Source organism: Agelaius phoeniceus, chromosome 6 (assembly GCF_051311805.1).
Source record: "Agelaius phoeniceus isolate bAgePho1 chromosome 6, bAgePho1.hap1, whole genome shotgun sequence".
In the NCBI taxonomy this organism is placed as follows: Eukaryota; Metazoa; Chordata; class Aves; order Passeriformes; family Icteridae; genus Agelaius; species Agelaius phoeniceus.
The window spans coordinates 29,067,015-29,082,488 of NC_135270.1; the positions used below are offsets into that span (position 1 = coordinate 29,067,015).

A 15,474-nucleotide genomic window follows, 5' to 3' on the forward strand; every position below is an offset into this window, starting at 1 on the left:
ACGTACTTCTCACCAATCATTTGCTGTTTCAAATCATGTACATCCGTCAAGAAAAAAAAAGTAAGTATTAATGGTTTAGTGGTCTAAGCAGAATATTGTTAACCAGGGATCACCAAGGCCTCATACCACCTCCAAAAGGGTGCTCTCCATGGTCTTGAGCAATTTTCTCTCCATCTGAGACACCTGTGGTAGTGCTCATGCTGTTACTGTCTAACAGACAACACTCAGGATGGAGAGTTCCAGTTGTTCCATTTGTGTGAGCCACTGGTGATCTGCCTCAGTCACTTGGCAGGTGATCAGACTGCTTCTTGATAAGCACTCAATTTTGATTTTATATATTTCTAAATCTGCACATATTCTTAGCTATTCTAGAATGCTGAAAATACTGTCTGGACCTGGATGTTACATCCAGGAAACATAGGGTTGGAAGTCAATATAAAGTAATTTTTGGCATCTAACTTTGACTAGGTCCTGACTTCCCAAGATAACCAGAAGAAGAAATGGAATGGAGATGGATTGTAGTGAATATTGACATACAAATTGCTGGTTAACTAGGCAATTTTTTCCCTTTACGAAATCAATTGTTAAAATGGGCACTTGCATATTACATTTACTTTTAATGGACCAGAATTATGTTATAGCAAGAAGAAACTGCTTCCAATACATCCACTCCTCTTCCAAAGAGTTCAGAAAAAAAATGCAGCGTTCACTGGTAATCAATCTCCCTTCCAATAAAATAATACTGCTGTGAGCACAAGGCCTCTTGGAAAGGTTCTGAGCCAACATGCTGTTACCAAGGATAGCTACAAAGAATGTGATAGCAAGTATATGCTGAATATTTTACTAAAACAAGTGCCAGTGCTATATAAATTTAGAAATGCAACGAGATAGTTCTAGATCAACTTTGAACTTCATGTGAATTGGTGATCCCAAACTACAGCAGTAATTATTCAGCACTATCAGCCTGCAAGCAGCAGCAGCTACAAAGCTGAAGCTGTATTTTCTTGTTTTGCAACAATGCCAACTTATTGTCCAGAATCATTCCCTGTGGAAAATGGGTAACTGTACTGATAATACAGAGCTTGAGGGTAGACATCTAATCTATTCTCCAATATAAATCTTCTACTGGATCAGTTAAGGTGTGCTAAGAGCTTCCTGTTCTTTGAAGCTGGTCCATCAAATACACCATCTCTGAAAGTGCCTTGCCTTTACATACCCTAGGAAATACTAATTGCAATTTCAGTAAGCTACTTCTGGGGCATGGGCTGCACTTTGTATTTTCCATTGTATCCAGTAAGCTGAAAAAAACTGAAGAAAATTGATTCAAATATAAAACTGAATGAGGAGATGCACAAAATAATGGATGCTCTAATACAGACTGGTAAGAAAATACTAAAATTAAAAAAAAAAACTAAACAAACAAAACATAGGCCTCAGTGCTTGTTAGATTCCAAATTCAAATTTACTCCACGTAAACTCCCTGTTCCCAATAGAGGTTGCTGAAATGAAGTTCCCTTCAAGCAATCTTATGCAAGTTCATAGAAGCAATCCAGCCCTGCATTGATCAGTGACTACATAATCTCATTTAAAATGCCCCAAAGTGCTGAGAGTTCTTGCCGGTTGTTCATTCTCAAGATGATGGAAAATTGCAAGTACCCTTGCAATCAAATAAAATAGGAAATTTGCTACCCAAAAGCACAGGTGTCCTTGAAGATGTGGCACCATGAAATACCCTTGGTGCAAATGAACACAACTGGTTGTATCCCACCTACTTCAAGGACATGATGCAATATACTGTGATTTCACTGCCCTGCTGTTTATCATAACAGCACACAGCCTTTTCAGATGCAAATTACACACAAATCACTTCAGTAATTGCAATGTAAAAAGCACTTAAGCCACTCCTGAATTAGCAAGCTCAAGTCCAAACACCACACATCCACACAGTTCAGCAAAGCCTACAAATCCCAGTGCTGTGGTTCATTTAACCTGAACTTCATAATGCCATATCTGGAGTGCTACAAATACCAATATAAGTTACATACACTATAAATACTAATATACTTGACTACTGCAACTGTTAGAGTATAATAGTCCTATTAAAGACAGTTAGTTTATTTGAGCTAGTACATGTCTCTGCCAGATTGCTTTTACACTGGTGAATGCAATCTAAACATAGTTGCTCATCTGTGACACAAGCAATTAGCATTTTTTTTACAAAACGATAAATTAAATCACAGTGAAATTAAGTGACTTCCCACATTCACACAACAAATGACAGAGCAATAACTTGGACATCTAAACCCTGACTTTCAAGCCATTAGTTATCATTTCCTTAACACACACTCCTCACAGTATAGGAGGCCTGTAGTGTGAGGATCTTTAACTACCCCATGGACATTTCACTGCTGATGCCAGGTCCTAAGAGCACAATGAAAAAGATTAAATATTGTCCTTTACCATCAGGATAATATTTATAGTGTGTAACTGAAGATTCCTGCAAAAGTGCAGCATTAATTCCTTCTCACTGCCTCATGGTGCCCACCACCCCTGTGCAGGCAAAGGGCAGTACCTGTGCTGCTGAGTCTAGGAATACACAGCTGTTTCCAGCATGAGAATCAGAGCTTCTGGGATGTCAGTGTCAGAACCTTATTGCTCACTGAAATTTTAATCTTCTTCTCTTTCCTTCTCTCCATATTCTTTGCCACCCGCTGCAGAGATGTTAAAAAATAGTACGAGATCTGATGCAACATAAGTGGGTAGCAGCAGCCTCTCTTGACTCCACAATCTTTCTAGAGCTTGACAACCAACAAGAAAAACACAAATTAGCTCCTCTTTCTTTCTCCTCTTCATAGATAGAGCACAACAACAGAAATTAGCTCATTCCTCAGTCACCACAATATGCTGGAAACACTAACTGAAATCTTGGAAATGCCTTTTCATGGTAAAACTTATATAGATTAAGAAAAGACTGTGGATATGCTAACACTAATATCATCCTGTATAAACTTTAAATGCCACTATATTATTGAGGGAAAGTTGCAATCAAACCATTTAGAACTTTCCATGATGCATCTATTATTACCTTTTCAAAGATATAAAGACACACCAAATTTTTCAAAGTACTCTAGCCACCTCTAAACTCCCATAATTCCACCACCACCAAAATGCAAGCATTGTTCTCACAATCACCAGACAGAAAGTTAAAAGATGAAGAATGAAGGCAGAAATTTTAGGAAAAAAATAGATTTAGAGGTGTAGGAACACAATAATTCAGTTCAGAATACAAAGATGTGCAATTATATGCAAGTGCTCAAAGATGCCAAGAGCAAATTTTGTAGCCTGAGGAAGTCAGATGTGTAACTCCACAGGAACAAAGTGACTGACCAGATGCTTCTGAAAAAAACACCATCACCACCTACAGTTTCTGAAATGTGCTTGGCCAGCACTGCTCTGGTCAGCTTGTCTCATGCAGACCAAGCTGCAAATGAACAGGGTTAAATGTACTATTACACCTTCAGTAATAGCACAGGGCCACCACACTGCTTGGTAACTTCACAAGGCAGAGTGCTATCTTACACCGCACCGGGGACAGCACTTCAAAGTCTGAATTGAAGAAACACCCTTCCAAATCAACATCATTTTCTTATTCTACCCAGGTTTTCTTTGTAATTATAACGCCATGGTGTGAATTGACATAAATAATAATGCAGCCATGAAGATGTTGAAAAGAGTATCAGGAGGAAACAGGAGCACTTCAGTTCTGACAATTAAGTGCAATATTTGTTACCTGAAATAGCCCAGGGCTGCTCAGTGAAGTGGACCTGTTTGTTCCTACAATATCTCCTCTAGAGAGCCAAGGTGTGCTTCCAGAAACTGAAGCTCCAGGTAACTAGCACAAACAACACAATAACCCATCATAAGGGCAAAATTCTACTCTTGTAACATTGGGCATGGAAAGAGCAGTTTGCCCTTGTTCAGTTGCCATTGTACAACTGGGGTGTTTAATTTAGCTATCAAAGATATACCCAGCCAAAGCCCCTCTGTTAATTACCCCTCATACTTGAAAAGCTGAAGACTCATATCATTAATTGAGGAAAGAAAAAAAATCACCACCCCACAACACCCTTGCATTTGTGTTAGGAAGCCTGAGCCATGGCACTGCAAGATCCCCAAGTTTCACCACAGACTAACACAGCATCCCAACGCACCATGTTAAAACAACACACTGCAGCTATTTTCTCTTCCTGCTACTCCACATATATTAGCTTCTTCTCTTCCCTGCCATCTGTTAGTTTGCTGCAGTCTGCTGGGACAGGACTGCCCTCTCCTTTTCTCCCCTTCTTGCCTGCTCGAATGGGCGACAACAAAGCCAGGCATTTCCTGTCCATACACTCAGCTTTTCTCAGCTGCCTCAGAAGCATTACCAAATGCAGAGTTAGGAATGAAAAGTGCTCTGCTCACCTATGCTGTACCAGTGTGCCCACCAGAATTACAGGATAGACACTGAAACACCTTGTAAGTGGCAGGCAAGGAGGTAACTGCTGCTTTAAGAGGACACACCTTTTCATCCTATCCACGGGCATCATTGTTTAAAACAGGTATCTGTACTATCTGCACCACAGGAACTATCAGAGAGAAACCAAGGTAAGCAGCATTGACAATTTATGCAGCAATCTACCGCAACTTTTCTTAGAAGGGAAGGCTAGCAAGGAAAAAAACCAGAAAAATCAGGTAAACAGCAATCTACTACTACCATAAACTTCAGTGTAAGATGTGTAGCAAATCACTGTTTTTCCTTTCCCTCTAATACAGTTCAGAATGGAAAAAAGAACGGCTATCTAATCCATCACACTTGTAGCCAGTTAGGAAGGAAATTGGAATGTTTGTCATCAATTGTTCTATCAGTCAGGTCATTAGAAAAAGGAACGGCTCATCTAAAAATAAAGTCAATATTGGCTGAGTCTAAACAGCTTCTTCAGCATTTCACACACATATTCAAGCAATGAACACTATTATTCTGTGCTTGTAACAACATGCCCCCAAGCCAACAACTGCTCTTCAACATCTGACCTCTTTTTAAAGTAGATTTACAAGGAAGTATAGTGAAAGTGTTCCAAAATCAGCTGGTGAGAAAGTATTATAGATCATAACCCCACACTAAACAATTCCTAGTTCTTCTGATCTGCAAGATTAGAATAAATCTAGCATTACAAAAAAAAATTTAAAATAAAAAAGGAAACAAGATATCAAATATACTTCTATTCAAAAATAAAAATAAATCCCACACTAACAGCTCACAAAGCACTTCCTCCAGAAACAAAGAGGAAAAGTAGGTTTCTTTGGGATGGGAAACCACCAATATCTGCTGCAACACACCAACACAAAGGTGAGTTTTACAGTACGAATTTATTGATCAAAGACAGATTTTCCTGCTTTCCAATCCCTATACACTGCCAGTCAGCAAATATAATTCAATCAAGAGCAAATTACGCATATCTTTGATTTCAGGGAAGCATCATGTAGCACACAGGCTACGACTGGGATGCAGTTCTGCCAAGTCCCTTACAGGTCCGCTGAAGGAAGCCCCCGACTTACCTGGGCCGTCCCAGCGAGGGCAGCGGCGGTGCAGACGGGGCGCCAAGCTCAGAGCCACAGGCGTAGTCAGCTCCTCGGAGCAACAGCCCTGGCTGCTATTACGTCTGCAGCGTACAAGCGGCAGCGTGCCGTTATTTATACAAAAATCAGCATCTTCCTCAGGAAAAAAAAAAACACTCGAAGCTTCTTACTGGCCCTGCAACACACTCCTGTACTTATGCCATCACATCTAGTGACTAAGAAGATGCTTTCAGTGTCACAGGAGATTAAGATTCTGGGAGGAGAGTGCCTGGCAGCTTTACTCTCACACACCAATCTGCCTTCACGCAAACGCACTTTGTCGGCGGATGGAAGTGTATTATTGCAATACGCTACCGAAGCGAAACAGTTTCCAAGTTTTCCCACAGGGCATCAGCTCCCGCTTCAAGCGGCACCCCAGCGCTCGCTCCCCCTCGTCCATCCCCGAAAAGACCTGCGGTTTCTGGGCATCACAACTTGTCCTGCGTCCCCACCGAGCTCCGGCTCTCCGTGCGCTGCCCTCATACCTGCCGGGACACCGCGCCCCCAGAGCAGCGCCCCGCGGGGCGTGGGCACCCGCACCGCCCGGACAGCACCGCCTGCGCCGGGGCCCGAGGCCGGGCCCCTTCCTGCGGACCCCGCGGGAGGGCGAACCGCAGCCGCGGTGCTCTCGGGGTCCGCACGGCCCGGGCAGGGCACGGCCTCCCCCCGGCCGGGCACCACAGACACACACGTACCACACACGCAGAACACACACCTTGCACCTGTCCGCTAGTACCGACCGGGAGCGAACTCCCACCCCGGGGGCTCGGGAATCCCGCTGCCAGGGCACAGCCGAGTGACAACCACTCGCCACATAGATGCGGATAAGCAGGGAAAAGACGAGAGAGAGAGCAGCCCACTTCCATTACCTTAGCAATCGCGTCGCCGCCGTCCCCTGACGCCCCTTCGCCTCTCCTCAGAGACGGGGAAGCGCCCGCAGCATGGCGTGAGCCTGCGGGCGGGGCCGGCGGTCAGCCCGGGGCTCCTCCGTGCGCCTCTTCCAAAAACCTCCCGTTCTCCTCAGCGCCCCTCCTGCTGCGGCGAGGACGGCGGCCGGGGCCAATCTGCCGCGACCAGAGCGCCGCGAGCACACCGCGCCCCGCCCGGCCCGGCCCGGCCCTCGCTGCCGCCCCCGACCCTCCACCAAGCCCGCGCCGGGCGGGCGGGGGCGGGATCGGCCCCAGCCCCGGCCCCGCCGCCGCAGCGCCCGCTGCGGGCGGCCAGGGCGCGCCGCCCTCACCCGGCCCCGGCGCCTCTTTCCCCGGTGCCGAGCCGGCCGCCCTTTGGCGGTGGCGTGGGGGAACTTCAGCTCCCGTGTCCCGCCACCCCGGCCGCTGCTGGGGCACTCGGCGCAGCCCTGAAGAAAGGCATGGAGCCGAAGGCAAGCCTTGTATCTCTCTTACAATCTTGTTTATGTGTTGAGTCGCGCAATTAAAGTGGCTGAAGTCCTCCATCTGAAACTGGGAAAGCCTCATCTTTTGGTCACTTTCCTCCAACAGCCAGGATTCCCTAAATAACACCCGAGCTCTGCACACCACCATCGATCTTAACAGGCACCATAACTCCAACAAAACAGCTTGGAGATCCAGCCCTTTTACACAGACCTGTCCCATAGGCAAGACATTGCTGTTGATTAGGATAAATTTCCACAGATTAACTTCGTGGGCAATATAGCTCGCATACTTCTTATGCTACTATCCACCGATTTTTCTAATAGATGAGATTTTTATTCCTTTTTCACCATTTGGCAAGTTAAGCCCACCTTACCCCAAGCTGACTCTCAGGTCTGAGAGCCCTGTGCTGGGATGCGCTAGGGCAGACCATTGACAGGAGGTAGCCACGCCCATCTCCGTGCCAAAGTTTGTGAATTTCCAAGGTCTGGTTCCCACGCATCAGACTCATTATTGCTGTTGAAACTCTTCACGATGAGGCTGTCAGCTGCACAGAGGAAAGGCTCCTTTACCCACCCGTGTAGCCTGCCTTAAAAGCCCTTGTGTGGTGTCTCTGTTCCCTCAATTTCCTAATATCCTGGATCTTACCAAAGCCAGGTTTATATTTCATAAGCCCTCTGACACCAGAAATTATCATGTGCAGGGATGTCCTCTTATTTTATGCTGTAGTCTGCCCAGCACAATTTCGGGTGATATCTGGTACACTAAACTGCTGCAGTAACTCAAATATTAAATTAAAAAGAAAAAAATATTTCTGGTTCAGCTGTGGATCCCTTCCATTTTTACTGGATCCATATGTCCATCTTTACCGTTACTGGCTACTCCTTCCTTAGTCTTGCAAACGCCAGTTTCTACCTTGCAGAGTTTACACGCTTCTTCAAAAAGGTCCTTCATCAACACAGACTATACATTTATTTCACTGTCACACTCAAAATTGCATCTTAGTGGCAAAATTCTGCAGTTATGCCTTACACAAGCTCATTGACCCTTACTAGACTTTACAGGGTGTTGATTCATTTGATTTGTTTCAGATTTCAGCTGTGGGCATTTAAAAGCTTCTGTGGCAGGTTAAAATATTTTGATCTTGGTTGTTTTGTTCAAAGAAAATGTACCTCTCAAACATCACAGCATATTTTTGGGATACTTTTTTGAAATAAAATTAATCTAAAAAATATTACCCTTTATATCAAGTTTGAATTTAAACTAATTTTCATTCCCTTTGGATTAAACAAAGCATATTATATATTATTTGCCACACAAAGCTGTCTGACAAAGGGAGGAAAGAGAGAATGGCAACCTATGAAATAAAGATTAAATTTTTTAGAGATTTTCTCAGCAAAGCATTTTAAATCACTAGTTATATTGAGTTATGCTGGGGTATGACTACATGTAATATCAATGGGGAAGTATTTCAGTGTCTTATATGAGGTCTGTTCAGGAAAAACTGTTTCAAGACTACTCTACACAGTCTTTGTTCTCACAGCTCCCTCAAAGGAGTGTGCATGCAGTAGCCAACAAATCTAAGTGCTTGAATATATCAGACTAAAAGGCAAGTTCTATAGAAAGGCTGTTTTCAAAGTAAAGACAGATAGAAAATATTTCACATGTGTATTAACATTATAATTCAAAGAAATTACCAATATATTTTCTGGAAGCATATGCAGCCTAGTATTACCATACTCCAGCAGCCCATGATGTTGAGAAAGGAAGCTGAATGGGAACATTAAAGCAAAAGTGACATCTATGCTTATTTTAATCATGCTCAGCAGAAGAAATTGTAACCAAAAAGTACAAATAAAAGGAAAGGCAAATTGACTTCTCTCAGGTAACAATGATTCTTTGGTCCCTTGAAGTAATAAATGGTATGAAGCAAAATGGCACAGCAACATTTTTTACTCTCATGCACTAACTACTAAAATAAATGATACATAATTAAAACCTGATAAAACTGAGCCAGCTTTGTATTTCCATTGATCCTTATGCTGAAAACAATGTAGTCAGACTTGGTTTATCACAGCAACCGTTTCTCAGTTTAGCCTCTTTCCCAGCGGGAGAGTCCAGCAGTTTGATGAGTATGATTAGAGATGCACAAACAGTTCCGTTTAGATCAGTGGGACATCTCAAGTTGATGGAGAACTACACACATACAGCAATGTTTGCAGAAAAAGACCTTGCATCTGAAATACTGCTATGCTTAGTAAGCACTGGAGAAGAATGTGTGGGGAGGGACTGTCATGCATTTTTCTGACCAGGAGTGCAGAGTTTTATTGTTCCCTTTCCTCTGTATTATATGATGTGATCTGAAAGCCAGAAGAAACCACCATGGTCCACACCAAGCATGGAACACCACCTGTTCTTAATGATACATCATTAAAACTGAAGAACCCGAGCTAGAATTTTCATTTTCACTAACATTTCCTATTGAAAATATTTGTTCAGCTTTTCTTTATCCCAGCCACTGATTTCAATGACAAAACCACACATTTTATAAAATATTATATCTTCTATTGAAGACTGCAGTGGTGGAAAACTTCCCTCATGCCCAGTAATGCTGTCCCAAAGCCGTATTATCCTCATTGCTGTAAAGAGGTCCTTTTATCAGCTTCAGAATGCACAACTTTGAACCCCTGCATATCGTGGCTGACACTAGAGTAACACATGCTCACAGGGCTTCTGCTAACTCTTACTCACAGCTCAACAGTGGGAGTCTCCAGGGTATTCCAGCAGATTCTTTACATGGCAAAGAGTCACAGCACAGCATGTTCCCCTGTGATCATCTGAAAAAAGGAGGAGTAGATATCGCTAACTTTTTGCCAGTAGCATCCTCCTCTCCTGGTGCTTGAAAAGCTCAGAAAGGCAGAAGCTGCTGCAGCTGCAGTGGTTCCAGTGCTCTGAGGTAGGGCCAATGTTTTCCTTTCAGTTTGCAAACCAACAGCATTGTTGATCGAATGAGTAAGTGTTACCCCATAGCACTTACTTCATAAATATTCAGTAGCTGTTAATTACAAGAAAAAATGGAGCTGCTGGCTCGAGGTGAGTGCTGAAACACCACTAAAGCAGTGCTTTTTTCTCATGAAGGCAATAAAGAGGAGTAAGTGTCTCTCTCTGGCAGAGGGCATGAAAAAAGCAAAGAGGTTTTCAGAGTTGTTCAAGGCAGGTTCTATTTTTCATAAAATGTTTAATTTAACAGTGACCTAGTTTTACAACCGCTTTCAGTGTCTTGGCTTTTCTTATCTCCTGTGTCTTAGCCTACATCATTAGAAGAGCAGACCAATAGGCTTTACAGATTTTGTTAAAGCAAACTAAATAAGGCCTTGCCGGGTGGATTAATTCTTCTCTCCTATTTTGTTTCAGGCAGTCGTTATGTTACAGTTTCTTTGTACTTTTAAAGAGGTTTTAGCACATCTTTTACAGTTTTTTTTTTAATTTCAGCTCAAAGCCCTTAGCTTATTTCATGTTACATTTCTGAGTATCAGACTGCAGAGACACTCTTGAATTCCTCAACCTTTTTACAAAAAAGATCATTTGTTTTGTAAACATTAAATTAACTGTATGAAATTGGTGGCTAGCTTGACTACCAAATTTGGACATTTACAGGCAGTACAGACTCATGCCAGCTTTCAGCAGGAGCAAGTCATGGCGGGCCATTAATTTTATTTACCTTACTTCACCTACCAGAAGAAAAAAGTTATTGTGCATCCTGTTATTGTGACCAATAAACAACAGGTCAAGTGATGCTTGCTCCCTTTTTCACTGTGTTCTACATTCAATGCTCTCAGATACTGTTTCATAGTACCCCTCTGTGATTCCTAGGCTGTCTTTACAGAAGTCTGCTTTAAAAACCCCTAAATCTCTATTGTGTGTGCTGTGTTCCATATGGATTCAGCAGAAAAAGGGAGCAATTAGAAAAATGATACTTCAGCCATGCAGCACCAAAACACACTAAGTCTTCTGAAAGACATCTCTTCCTTCCACCTCCATCTCAGAGATTGCAGGAAATTTTATCCTTTGAGGAGCCTTGCTGTAGTTGAGTCCCTCCTGCATACCCTTTAAGGAAGGGAACACAGTGTAGGAGATGATGCCACATCTGCCAGGTTTATACAAGTGTGAGTGCTTTCTCTACAGGGAGAATTTCCCTGTGGGGATCCCAGCCCACAGAGGTTTCCATTTATCCATGTTAATGTGTTTCACAGAAATTGAATATGTCAGACTGAATAATGCAAGTAATGTATACTGGCAGTTTCAGAGCCATGACCTAAACAGTATCAAGCACAATGTATACTTCTACACCTACAAGGATCATGCAAGCTAAAAGAACAAAGACAACTTAATAGGAACCGTTCAGAGGCAATGTGTACTGGCCTTGTTGAGCTTCACTTAATTCCTCCCTTTGTGCAAAGGGATTTCAGTTGCCTTTGCAAATGTGAAGTTTGTGCCAGCTCTAATGCTTTTTAAATTTTGAGTGACTTAAAACAAATTTCTTGGTGATTTGTTATCACTGGGGGGAAAAGCCATGGTGGTGAATTTTAAGCATGGAAGAACTTGAACCCCACATAGGAAAATCACATTACCAAAAGTATAGAGAATTTTTTAAAATAAAGCTAAAGACATCAGAAGAGCACTAGTAGCAGCTCTTCTGTTCATTTTTATCAATAAATAACAATGTAGGAAAGTAAAATTCACAGTAAATCCACCTAGGAAAGTCTGGAAGACCCTGTTTGCTGAAAGTATTGAAAAGACATTTGTCTAAGAAGCTTTGCTTCACATTGTTTTACCTGGAAGCCCAAAATGGACAAAAAGCAATACAACTAATCCAAAGAGGAGAGGCTCCATTCCCTCAATATCCAGGTTCTTGCTCAAACATAGCAGAGACATGTGTTTCTCTTCTGCCTTGGCAATCTCATATCTGAGCAAGTCAGAGCACTGGTGAGTGCAGAAATTAGCATGGTCTCATACTTTTCTGTGTTAGAGAGGACTGTGGAGGGGATTTTAGATTCTTCTATAACATCTCTAAATTGCTAAGATCTCTCCACATCTTTTAGCTCGTCAGAAGATCAGGTTTTTGTATCTATCAATGTTTATTCTTTTCTGTCCTTTAGTCAAGAACAGCCTTCTGCCTGCACTCCATCTGAACTTGTAAAGTTTTCCTGAACATGGCAGAGCCTCAACTTCTGCCATGTCAGGTAGCCAAACATTATGAAAACTCATGGCACTAAGTGGCAGAAATGTGTGAATTCCCATAGAATTCAGGTTTTCTCCAGCTGGTCTTTACTCGCTGGTCTGGAAAAGCTGCAGAAGTAGTACTTAGAGTACATCATAACATTCTTGACTTTTTTCTTCTGTGATATTGCAGAAATTTCCTTTGGACTTTTTTTTTCTGTTTGAAATACTTTTTATGACTGATTAATTACATAAGAAGTGATGGGAACTGCTGCGCAGTGGGAATGAGGAACCTGAAGTGTGGAGGAAGGCATGAAATATGTTTAAAAAAACCCTTAAATTCAGAAAGATGCAGTATGTGCCTATAGGAAAGGCACATACTGATCATATTGTTTGTATGTGATATCTCTCTCTCACCAGCATTTATCTGTGTCTTCTTAAACTATGCATTTTTCACAGCAGAAACTATATTATCTCGTGGTTTTGAAAAAGCGTTTCCCATATGGAAGAAACTGCAAACATCACCATGAACCATGTTTCTTTTCTGTACTTGGATGATTTATAGTACCCACCAACACAGTTCAAGTATTGAAACACATGTCTCGGTGTTTCTGTATCTATCTATCTATGTTTATATGTTCACTTTATGTACACAGACATTTTTATATATAAAATTTTTTCTCTAATAGTTACAAAAAATGTGCAGGGTATTGATGATTTATCTAAATCAGATGGTACCACTTCTCCCTCTTTGGCTAATTTATGTAACTAAACATCACACTGCATGTTCTGGTTTTGACAGGAAAGTTCAACATTTGACATGCTTTTGGCAAATATTCACTTACTTAATTTTGTTTATTTTTATTTGTTTTCCTATTAACGTCAGTTAAACCTGACCAGTCAAATATTTCTACATTTTGCATGAGAAAAGTCTTTAAACTCATCTTCAAATTCAAGTGACAATTAACATTTCTTTATTATATTTATAATAATTTTCAATTATTGTCCTAGCTTGTCTACTGCTGAGAAGGTACAGCACAGGGAAGAGATCTGACTCAGTTGGGGTCAGCTGTACAGCATTCACTAAAATGAATGGGTGGAAGAAGGGCTCAAAAAACAGATAACAGCCAAGGAAACCTGGTTTTTCTAGGCTCACAGTAGGGACAGTGGGAAAAGTCTCAGAGATTCAAAGCTGGAGCATAACCTCAGATGCTCATATCTGTGACAAGAAGAATCTTTCTCTCTGCTGGGCAGAAGAACATAAGAGGGTTTGTCTCACTGGAGAGCTGTCATCCTTTCCTAGGTTTGTGAATCTCCCTTCTCTACAAAGCCAGGAACCCAGATGCCAGTTTTGCAGATCTCAGCAGTGTGAAATACGAGATGGATCCCAGGGCTCAATTCCGGTCTCATCTTCCCCCTCTCCAGCCAGAACAACTTCATCAGCAGCTCTCTGCTTGAAATGCAGTCTTTACTTCAATGCTCAGCCTGTTAAACTATGACAGTAAAGAGATTAATACAGCCCAATTAAATTCAAACACATTTCAAACTGGTTTGCTCTGTTAAACTAGAATGTGAGAACAAAACACTTGCACAATGCATAATTCAAAATCATGCATAGGACTTATTTTAAAAAACCATGAGTTTAATTATTTTTTTCCTTAATTATCCAAGAAACTGCTTTAAATCTTCATTGCTGTTAACAACTCCACAAAGCTTTAAAAGATGTAATACACATCGTGTCAGGATCTCAAAGTGCCTTACTAATGATAATGAAACAGTGAAGCTTCAAATCTTCTTTCAAATAAGTACCTGTGGCAGGCATGGTTGAGAATCTTCCATCTGCAACCACTTGGGCCACAACGTTTCACTATATGAATCAGCAAAAGTCTGGATTTTTTTTAATTTTATTCTTAATGTTACAGCAAAATCAGCTTAACCAGTTGCAAGGAGATTTGATGAAAAAAGGCTTTTGCCCATGTTAAATATATTTTTATAACTGAATATGCCCATGTTTTGAGACTATTGTTAAAAATGTACCAGGGAGATGGGCCTTGGTGACAAGGATATGCTATCTTATGAAAATCTGCCCAAATTTTGACAAGTTACAAATTCTAAAATTTTCAACTTGTTCCTGCTTACATTCTTAGAGACTGAAGGCTAAATTCCTCAGAAGCTGATTGCAGTGATGCACATTCAGAATAGTATAGTTAATTTTAACTAAATGTGTAAATTATTCAGTAGAAGGTGGGGGTCTGCTTCTTGTAAATTTGTAGCTTAGGAGGGGACTAAAAATCACTGAGTCTGGCTCACTGCTCAGGGTAGGCTCAACTATACCTAAATTTACAAGTTATTACAGACATCCAGGGCTGGAGATGCCATATTTATTCTACTATTTAGTGAAATATTATCTGTACAAGGTTTCATCCTGATATTGAAGATGAATCTTGTGTTAAAACAGGAGCCCTTTATTTCTTGTCCTCCATTTTAAATGTAGAAAGCAGATTACTACTGTTCTCTTAGGAGCAGAATTTCACATTTTAAAGTCTTTTACCCATTTTTTCAGCAGAGCAGTCTGCACCTGCAAAGACAGCCCAGGGCAGCATTCTCCTGTTTTGCACTAGCTCAGCATTATTTCATTCTGTTCAATTTGTGTTCTAGGAAGCCTGATAAATATTTTCCGACAGAATTTCTTTGAGAAGAGTTCCTTGTTGTCCTGTGTTTCTGCAGTTTCTTGCTCCTGTCTAAATGTAGCTCTTATTCATCCTGAATTCTACCCACACTTTTCAGATCATGCCTGCAATTTATCAAGATCACTGTATTTTAATCATCCCCTCAACAATACTTGTAGTCTCTTGCTGCTTGAAATTATCTGCAAATTTAATAATGATTCTTTTTGTGTCATCATCCAACCCATTAATGAGTACTACGAGACCTATAGCAATCCTCTCTGGAGCTTCATGGAACTCATCCTTATGTTTTGACAATGAAGTATCTGTAACTGCTGTTTGAGCATGGTCTGCTAATGCAACTCAGCACATATTTTCAGTACAAATATTTACAAGTTCACAATTTGCCTTCTGCAAAATTGTTGTTTAAAACTCAGTCTTCTTTTTTTATTTTTATATTTTTCCCAGGAAATTCTTTTATTAAAATATTAACAGAACTCCAGCTTTGAAGGAGATTGAGCAGAGGTAAAGAGATTTCA

At 41.3% G+C, this 15,474-nt stretch overlaps 1 protein-coding gene and 1 long non-coding RNA gene across 12 annotated transcripts in view; both read right to left on the reverse strand.

Annotated features, from left to right (window-relative positions):
* The window catches only part of RGS6 (regulator of G protein signaling 6), a 247,239-nt gene extending 240,366 nt beyond the window's left edge, over nt 1-6,873 (reverse strand). Inside the window, exon 1 of one of the 7 annotated variants that reach the window (XM_077180264.1) lies at nt 6,528-6,871. The gene's annotated coding sequence lies outside the window, so the exon portion shown is untranslated. Of the gene's footprint in view, nt 1-2,572; nt 2,726-5,598; nt 5,937-6,527 lie in introns of those variants that run through there. The other 6 variants (XM_077180265.1, XM_077180268.1, XM_077180261.1 and 3 more) reach the window with 6 other exon arrangements.
* A 2,010-nt stretch (nt 6,874-8,883) lies between these two features.
* The window catches only part of LOC143694358 (uncharacterized), a 43,637-nt gene continuing 37,046 nt past the window's right edge, over nt 8,884-15,474 (reverse strand). For all 5 annotated transcript variants that reach the window (XR_013182789.1, XR_013182788.1, XR_013182790.1 and 2 more), the window contains one exon: nt 8,884-13,762. This is a non-coding gene — a long non-coding RNA (uncharacterized LOC143694358). The remainder of the gene's footprint in view (nt 13,763-15,474) is intronic.